The sequence below is a fragment of the Schistocerca gregaria genome, chromosome 10 (assembly GCF_023897955.1).
Source record: "Schistocerca gregaria isolate iqSchGreg1 chromosome 10, iqSchGreg1.2, whole genome shotgun sequence".
NCBI classification, from domain to species: Eukaryota; Metazoa; Arthropoda; class Insecta; order Orthoptera; family Acrididae; genus Schistocerca; species Schistocerca gregaria.
This window is the reverse complement of record NC_064929.1, coordinates 206,208,958-206,217,317: the sequence shown is the minus strand read 5'-3', so window position 1 is coordinate 206,217,317 and position 8,360 is coordinate 206,208,958. Positions and strand designations below refer to the sequence as shown.

Here is an 8,360-nt window from a genome sequence, read left to right as displayed (position 1 = left end):
AAAGCTCGGTGCTTCCTGCATCAGAGGGACACCAGGAAAAGTGGAAGCCCGCGCATCCTTGGGCGTCCACGTCAGCTGCGAGGGACACCGGTTCTTTACCTGACTTGCAGGGAAGTCAGCCGGCAAACGCCACTCCCAGGTGACGCATAACACAACACAGCATCCTGGTGGCGCCTCGGCCCGGCCAGCCAATGGCGTTGCACAAGATTCTGTAAGTCCTCAACCGCGGCGTCATCAGGGAGGGAGTAATTCATCTCATAATCAGTATACGAAAGATATTCGGAAAGATCAGCGCTATGTGCAAACCACTGCGTAAATTAACACATAGCTCCACATTCTCGTATACGAGGGTGAGTTATTTATTGTGCAAAAGTGGTACAAAGCTGTAGCACTTTTCAACGTAATCTCCGCCAGGCTCAATGCAAGTCGTCCAGTGCTTACAAAGTGCATAAATTCCTTTGGAAAAAAAAAATTCTTTTGATAGTCCGCGCAACCACTCATGCACCGCGTGGCGTACCTCTTCATCAGAACGGAACTTCTTTGCTCCCATTGCGTCTCTGAGTGGTCCAAACATATGGAAATCACTTGGGACAAGGTCTGGTGAGTATGGTGGATGAGGAAGACACTCAAAACGCAGGTCTGTGATTGTTGCAACTGTTGTAGGGCAGTGTGGGGCCTTGTGTTGTCATGTTGCAAAAGGACACCTGCTGACAGCAATCCACGTCGCTCTGATTTGATTGCAGGCCGCAGAAGATTTTATAGGAGATGTGTGTATGATGCACTGGTGACAGTGGTCTCTCTAGGCATGTAATGCCCCTAAGTGACGCCTTTTTCGTCCAAGAAGAGTCAGCATAAGCTTCCCTGCTGATGGTTCTGATCTTAACTTCTTTGGTTTTGGTGACGAGGAATGGCACCATTCCTTGCTCGCTCCCTTAGTTTCCGGTTGGTGGAAGTGAACCCAGGCTTCGTACCCAGTAACTTGCAAGGAAGCCACCACCTTCTCGTTCAAAGCGCCGAAGACGTTCTTCACAAGCGTCATCATGCCTTTCTCTCATTTCAGGAGTCAACTGCAATGGCATCCATCTCCCAGACACTTTGTGAAACTGGAGCACAATGTGGTGTGCTGACCCATGACTAATCTGTAAACATGCTGCAATGTCATTCAGTGTCATCTCGGCGGTTTTCCTTCACTACGGCTTCAACTGCTGCAATGTTCTATGGAGTCACAACTCGTTGTGCCTGACCTGGACGGGGAGCATCTTCCACTGAAGTCACACCATTTGCAAACTTCCTACTCCATTCGTAGACTTGCTGCTGTGACAAACATGCATCACCGTACTGAACCTTAATTCGTCGATGAATTTCAATAGGTTTCACACCTTCACTACGCAAAAACCGAATACCAGAACGCTGTTCTTCCCTGGTGCAAGTCGCAAGTGGGGCGGCCATAGTGCGACGGTATGTGTGCATCTGCATTATGCTGCCACCTACAGGCCATTCTGCACGCTGTTTGTAGCACGCTTACCAACTTGGAGGATAACGGCGCGAAGTTTAGATTTGTTATTACAAATTTAAGGTTTGCATTTGACTCACCCTCGTACAATGACGTGTCGAAAGTCATCGGATAGCTATATGCACATATATAGATGTCGGCAGTGTCGCTTACACAAGGTATAAAAGGGCAGTCATTTCTACTCAAGTGATTCATGTGAAAAAGTTTCCTACGTTATTGTCGTCTCACGACGGGAATTAACAGACTGTGAACGCGGAATGAGAGTTGGAGCTAGTCACATGGGACATTCCATTTCGTAAATAGTTAGGGAATTCAATGCCAACGGCCTTGCCGCAATGTTAACACCGGTTCCCGTCAGATCACCGAAGTTAAGCGCTGTCGGGCTGGGTAAGTACTTGGATGGGTGACCATCCGGTCTGCCGAGCGCTGTTGGCAAGCGGGGTGCACTCAGCCCTTGTCAGGCAAACTGAGGAGCTACTTAACTAAGAAGTAGCAGCTCCGATCTCGGAAACAGTTCACAGTGGACAAAGCCCGACCAACAGGCATTACATGCATTGACCAAAAATAATAGTGCATTGAGAATGGCTAGTTTCTACCTGAAATCTAGATCTGCCAATAAGAATTCCAAAGGACGACTAATAGCTGAAATCTATTACTTACAAAACATAATATCATTTAATAAGCCTTAGTTTGATTGCTCAGTCTTTCTGGGGGAGTTAATACATTAAACTGCAATCAGGCGGTGAACAGAATAGGATGCACAGAATCCAGCGAGACAAGCGTCTGTGAAAAGACTCCACAGAGGCGTTTCAAGTTTAACCTTTCGATATTTCAGTACTCTAATGAGTCTGAATTTTAGTTTTTAGGATCTCCATAAACTGTTACTTAGCCGTTTTTATACTAGATATACGTAGAATAAAGAGTAATTAGGAGAAACCAGCAGTATTTTCCTGTCAGTGCCTGTCTGTCTCGCTGCCCCCCCCCCCTTTTCCCATCACCGAGCAGTGAGCTTCTGCTGTTGTCCTTCAGTTCACAGTACCTCTCCACTCTGTGCCGTTCACGTGATGTTGTTATTGGTGTTTAGTGATTGTTCTCTTGTGTTGTGAAGTTGTTTTATGGACAATGGCTACCAGTGGATGTATAAACTACCCAGATTGCTTCTGCTACATTTGTGGTAACTATACCGTTAAAAAGCAACAAAAAAAACATTTCCGATTTTGTTGAAAAGTTTATTTCGCGTATTTTGGTATAAAGTTAGGCGATCAAGATAAGCCTTGGGCCCCACACAAAGTTTGTTCAGTGTGTGTTGAAGAACTGAGGCAATGGTTTCAACGTAAAAAACAAAAAAATGGCTCTGAGCACTATGGGACTTAACATCTGTGGTCATCAGTCCCGTAGAACTTAGAACTACTTAAACCTAACTAACCTAAGGACATCACACACATCCACTCCCGAGGCAGGATTCGAACCTGCGACCGTAGCAGTCACGCGGTTCCGGACTGAGCGCCCAGAACCGCGAGACCACCGCGGCCGGCCGTAAAAAAACAGTCCTTACGTTTTGAAATACCAGTGGTTTGGAGGGAGCCCAAAAATCATAGTGATGTGCTGCTATTCCTGTTCTTGCAACTTACGAGGTTTCAATTTGAAAGACAAAAAGTATATTTCTTACTGTAACATTCAGTCAGCCATACGGTCTGTTCCTCATGGACCTGAAGTACCAGTAACCTCTCCCCCAGATTCTTAGGATGGTATAGATGATGACGAGCCATTGGCTCAGCAAGGTGATAGTAAAGAAGGCAGAGATTGCTATGATTCCAATCTGAACTGAACGATTTAGTTAGAGACCTAGGCCTTTCTAAGGAATTGGCAGAGGTTTTAGGGTCTGGATTGAAAGATAAACATTTGTTGGCTTCGGGTATATCTTTTTCTTGGTATCGATCTAGGTAAAAGAGTTTGTATCTTTCTTCTCTCAAGAAGATGACCAGGTGTTTTGCAGTGATGTTCCTGGGCTTATGGCACGTTTCAAAATAGAATATGCTCCTAATGGGTGGAGACTTTTTTATTGATTCTTCAAAAAGAAGCCTTAAAGCAGTACTTCTACACAATGGCAATAAGTATGCTTCTATAACAGTTGGACACTCGGTTCACTTAAAAGAATGTTACGAAAACCTTGAACTGGTTTTAAGCGAACTCGGCTATTCAGGCCACAAATGGATGCTATGTGGTGATTTAAAAGTGATTTCAATGCTGCTTGGTCAACAAAGTGGCTATACAAAGTTCCCTTGCCTGCTCTGTGAATGGGGAAGTGGAGACAGAAAGCAACACCACATAAAAAAAGCTTGGCCCTTGATAAAAACCTTACAGCTAGGGGTTAAAAATGTTGAGAGGAAAAGCCTTGTGGATCCCAAAAATGTGTTACTTCCACGACCTCACATTAAGTTAGGGATTGATGAAACAATTTGTTAAGGCATTGCCAAAAGAAGGTGAGCGTTTGAGATATCTTTGTGGAGAGTTTCTTGGTTTATCCGAGCCAAAGCTAAAAGAAGGAATCTTTGACGCACCAGACATTAGAAAACTAATGACAGATCCCAACTTTGTGGACAAAATGGAAGCAAAAGAAAAGGCAGCATGGACATCTTTTAAATTAGTTGTTACCGGTTTCCTAGGAAACAAAAGAGATCCAAACTACGAAACAATCGTCGCTGACATGGTCGACAACTTTAAGAAGCTGGGCTGTAACATGAGCATTAAAGTTCATTTTCTCCACTCACATCTTGACTACTTCCCTGCAAACTTCGGAGATGTAAGTGAAGAGAACAGCGAAAGATTCCACTAACACATTAAAGAGATGGAAAGAAGATATCAAGGCAGATGGAACATCAACATGATAGCGGATAAATTGCTTAAATTTTGTTATTACATCCAAAATACTTCCTTTTTTGTGAGAAAACCTTACGTGATGGGAAAAATTTTTTGAAATGAGCGATGAAAAGTTCATAAGTCAGTTACCAAATTTCAAACAACTTTTTTTTTTGCATACTTGTGGTATTATTATTGCACCACGTCATAGTCTAGTGACTACTGCACTGGGCTGTCACTGATGTGGTCCCGGGTTCGTAACTCAGCCCAGCCATAGATGACTGTTTAGGTGAGGAACGCAGTGTTGGGACAGACTTCCTCGGGGTTGTCTCTTTACCTCCTTATTATGCCGATTGTCTGGAAAGATGAAAACCTTTATCATCTATCATTCCTTGAGGCTTGTGCGCAGTATATCTGTTTACTTATTGTCGAGTTCAGATTTTACTGTATTTCTTTGTAATTTATTGTATTGTATTGTATTTAATTCCAGTTTAGTTTATTTTTCTTTATTTTACGTTTTTATTTTAGTGCCGCAGACGTTCTCCGTCTTGTTCCGGGACCTACGCGATTTGCTCTTCAACGGATTGACGAAACGAATGTATCGTCATTTTCACTGTCCATAACTGAAGAGATGTTGATAGTGACTTACAATAAAACCAACCCGGAAATGTCACGAGTATCACAAGAGATGTTGACAGTGATTTTCAATTAAACCAACCAGGAAATGACCCAAGTACCACACGCCAAAGATGCGATATTGACACGTATAACAAGTCAGAAACTGAAGGCTTATTTGAGACTTCCTATACTAGCTGGTGTATCTCTTGAAGAACTGCCAGTTTTTCCTGCAACGATGTCAGTTCAGCGTCTCCATACAGTCAGCAAATTCATGGTGGTGTCTGTTTGTTCTATATCGTGTCTCCCTACCACTTTTGCAGCTACGCTCTGAGCGTGTTTTTTTGGGGAATTAACTAGTTTGAATCTGGGACCTGTTGCTGGTAAGGAGACGCCAGACCACACATGACATGTAGAATTCAGAAGAGTTCAGTGAGACTAACGATGATATAACCAAATACTTAATGATCTCAGCGTCAGCTCCACTGCACTCCCTGCAAAAGAATCTTAATACTAACTAAATTTAGTGGAAGAGGTTCAAGGCTTTCCTATTTTTAGTTAGCTGGTAAAATAACATGGAAAAAGCAGTTACGTTTACCATTGGAAATTTTATTCTACTCACAAAACATTGTTTATAAATTGCACTATTGATAAAAGGAGATGTTTTAATACAGGATGGTAAAAACCAACTGCGTTCAACAAAAATGTGAACGAATATTCTCTGAATGGGTTTCCAAGTTCTACAATGGATCGAAGGATGACCTATGCCATATCACATCTATAATCTAGGTTTAAATTAAGTTTTACAAAAGAGAAAACTATCAAAATGGTCTACAGTGACCCTCAATTATCTTTAATTACTTATCTAACTTGTCGTAAATTACAGTGGCTGATGTGGCTTCTCAATAACAGCATAACAGAAAGATCATCGCTTTTCAGATTTTTACTTCAAGTTGCAAATGTGAACACCATGAGCTTTAATTTACGATCGACACTAGTATTACGCAAAAAGGAGGTGTAACAGATGAGACTTCTGCAGTTCTGAGTGAAGCCTTATGCGCTCAAAAATGCGGCATCGCGTGCGTTCATTACCTTGTCGGTGTTTAGGCAGCGTCAGGGCGACGGCGGGCAGCACAGCTCCGCTCACCTCGCCATCTCGGAAGCAACTCTTCTCTAACTTCTCCTTACTACATGTACAGAAGTTGGTTTAAAAACAACTATCTGGCTGTGTTTTCATCTGACCAATCAGGGTCTCAATGTTAACCTTAAGCTCCGCCTACAAAAATTCTGTCAATCCAATGAGAAACGTTATACTTTTCGTGGTGGGGCAATGTTTTTAAAGTTTGCAACGTAACAGAGACACTAAAAAGTCTCGCGCTAAAACCTGCAGCTGGTGTGGTCCTTTTAGCGTTATCGTAAGATCTATACTATTCTTCTGGAGAGCTCTATCTTTTAACATGGGCTGGGGGGGGGGGGTGGTCCTTGACGTCACAGAGACGCGAAAAAGTCTCACGCTAAAACGTGCGGGTGGTAGTCTCAGAGGTAGGCTGGCGACGTGGGTGTCCTGTCCGTCCCTTATCGTAGGGCCTTCTAGCTTAACACGGTTCTGCTCTTGGCGTCTGTTCTCGTTTCTCCCCTCGGAACTGCGTCTGTTTCACGGTGAGAAGGTACGACATGCATTTAGGCGTTCTTGTGCTAGTCTGTGGTATTCCATTTGCTCACTCGTTACTCGTATTACTTTGGTTAATGTAATGTCACGATTTATTTATTCGGAGCTATGTGACATACTACTGGATTTGCTTATCATGTCAGGGTTTTCATGGGAAGTGTTGGATTTGCCTGACACCTTACAAATTTCTCAGATTTGACAACAAAGAAGGTGGACCAGCTAGCCGACGTCGCGAAAACTGTCTGCTATCAGGACTCTCTTTGAAATGGTTCTGCAACAGTTGCCTAAAATGTTCTTTCCTTATGAATACATCAGAGTGGATGAGCAATTGGTTCTATTCAGAGGAAGGTGTCCCTCCCGGCAGTATACAGGGTGGTCCATTGATCGTGACCGGGCCAAATATCTCATGAGATTAGCATCAAACGACAAAACTACAAAGAACGAAACTAGCGGGACAACCATAGCGCCGTCTGGTTTCCCCCTTCAAGCTAGACGAGTTTCGTTCTTTGTAGTTTTTTCGTTTGACGCTTATTTCGTGAGGTATTTGGCCCGATCACTATCAATGGACCACCCTGTATACCTTCAAAACCAAGAGATAAAACATGAAATGAAAGTATGGTTGTTATCTGACATAAAAACGACATATGTTGGTGCGGCAGAAGGGCGTAAAGGAAAGTCGGGAAATGGACCACGAGAAACAAATCAAGGCAGAAATGTTGTTTTGGGGCTTGTTGAGAAAACTGGGTGAAACATTACCGCTGATAATTTCCTTACGGACTCAAACCTGGGCAAAGAACTTCTCAGTAAAAATCCAACAATAGCAGGAACTCGCAGAAACAACAAAGCTGAGATACGGGAGGAAATCCAGCCCAACAATAGCAGACCAGTACTTTCAACTGTCTTTAGATTCCAGAGGGGCGTGCGTTTGGTTTAGTACGTGCCAAAAGACAAAATAGCAGTTGTTTAACTCTGCAATGCACCGTGATTGAAAAAAAAAAAAAGATTCAAATGGCTCTGAGCGCTATGGGACTTAACATCTGAGGTCATCACTCGCCTAGAACTTAGAACTACTTAAACCAAACTAACCTAAGGACATCACACACATCCATGCTCAAGGTGCCTAGAACCTCTCGGTCGCAGCGGCCGGCTAGTCAATTACAGTGGCAGACGCTACAAGAGACATGTTTAGCATCACAGTTTGGTTTACTATTAAAGTTCCGAGAGTTTACGTCCGTAGAAGGGTCAGGCAATATATTATTTCCTGGAGAAAAGACCGTGAAGGTAAAATTAGAGAGATTCGGGACTATACGGAGGCAATAGAAGCGAATGGTTCGCGGCTAGAACAGGAAAATGGGAAATGTAACATTGATATACAAAGTACCCTCCGCTGTAGGGTTGTCTGCCAAGTATAGATATAGATGTAAATGTTTCAGTTTACAGCCATGAGTGTGGACAACATCGTCTGACGATGCAACCCAATGTGCTTCAATCCTTCCTTAACTTCTCCATGAAGAACGTATCTCTTCATCTGTTTGAAAAATCTTATTTCTTTCCTCCCCAAAAAATCCTTTGTGCACAGTACTGAAATATTCTTCGAGCTGCTCTAACTTGGAATAACGCTGTGTGCAGTGGAGTCTAAGACGCCAGTCATATCAATTGAGTCACTCGTACGTCCTTAAATGAATCAAATTCAATTCCTCATTC

The 8,360-nt window shown here is 43.1% G+C and overlaps 1 pseudogene; it reads left to right on the top strand.

The window, feature by feature from the left end:
* Positions 1-1,830: 1,830 nt before the first annotated feature.
* LOC126293821 (5S ribosomal RNA) lies at positions 1,831-1,948 on the top strand (annotated as a pseudogene).
* The last annotated feature ends 6,412 nt before the right edge of the window (positions 1,949-8,360 follow it).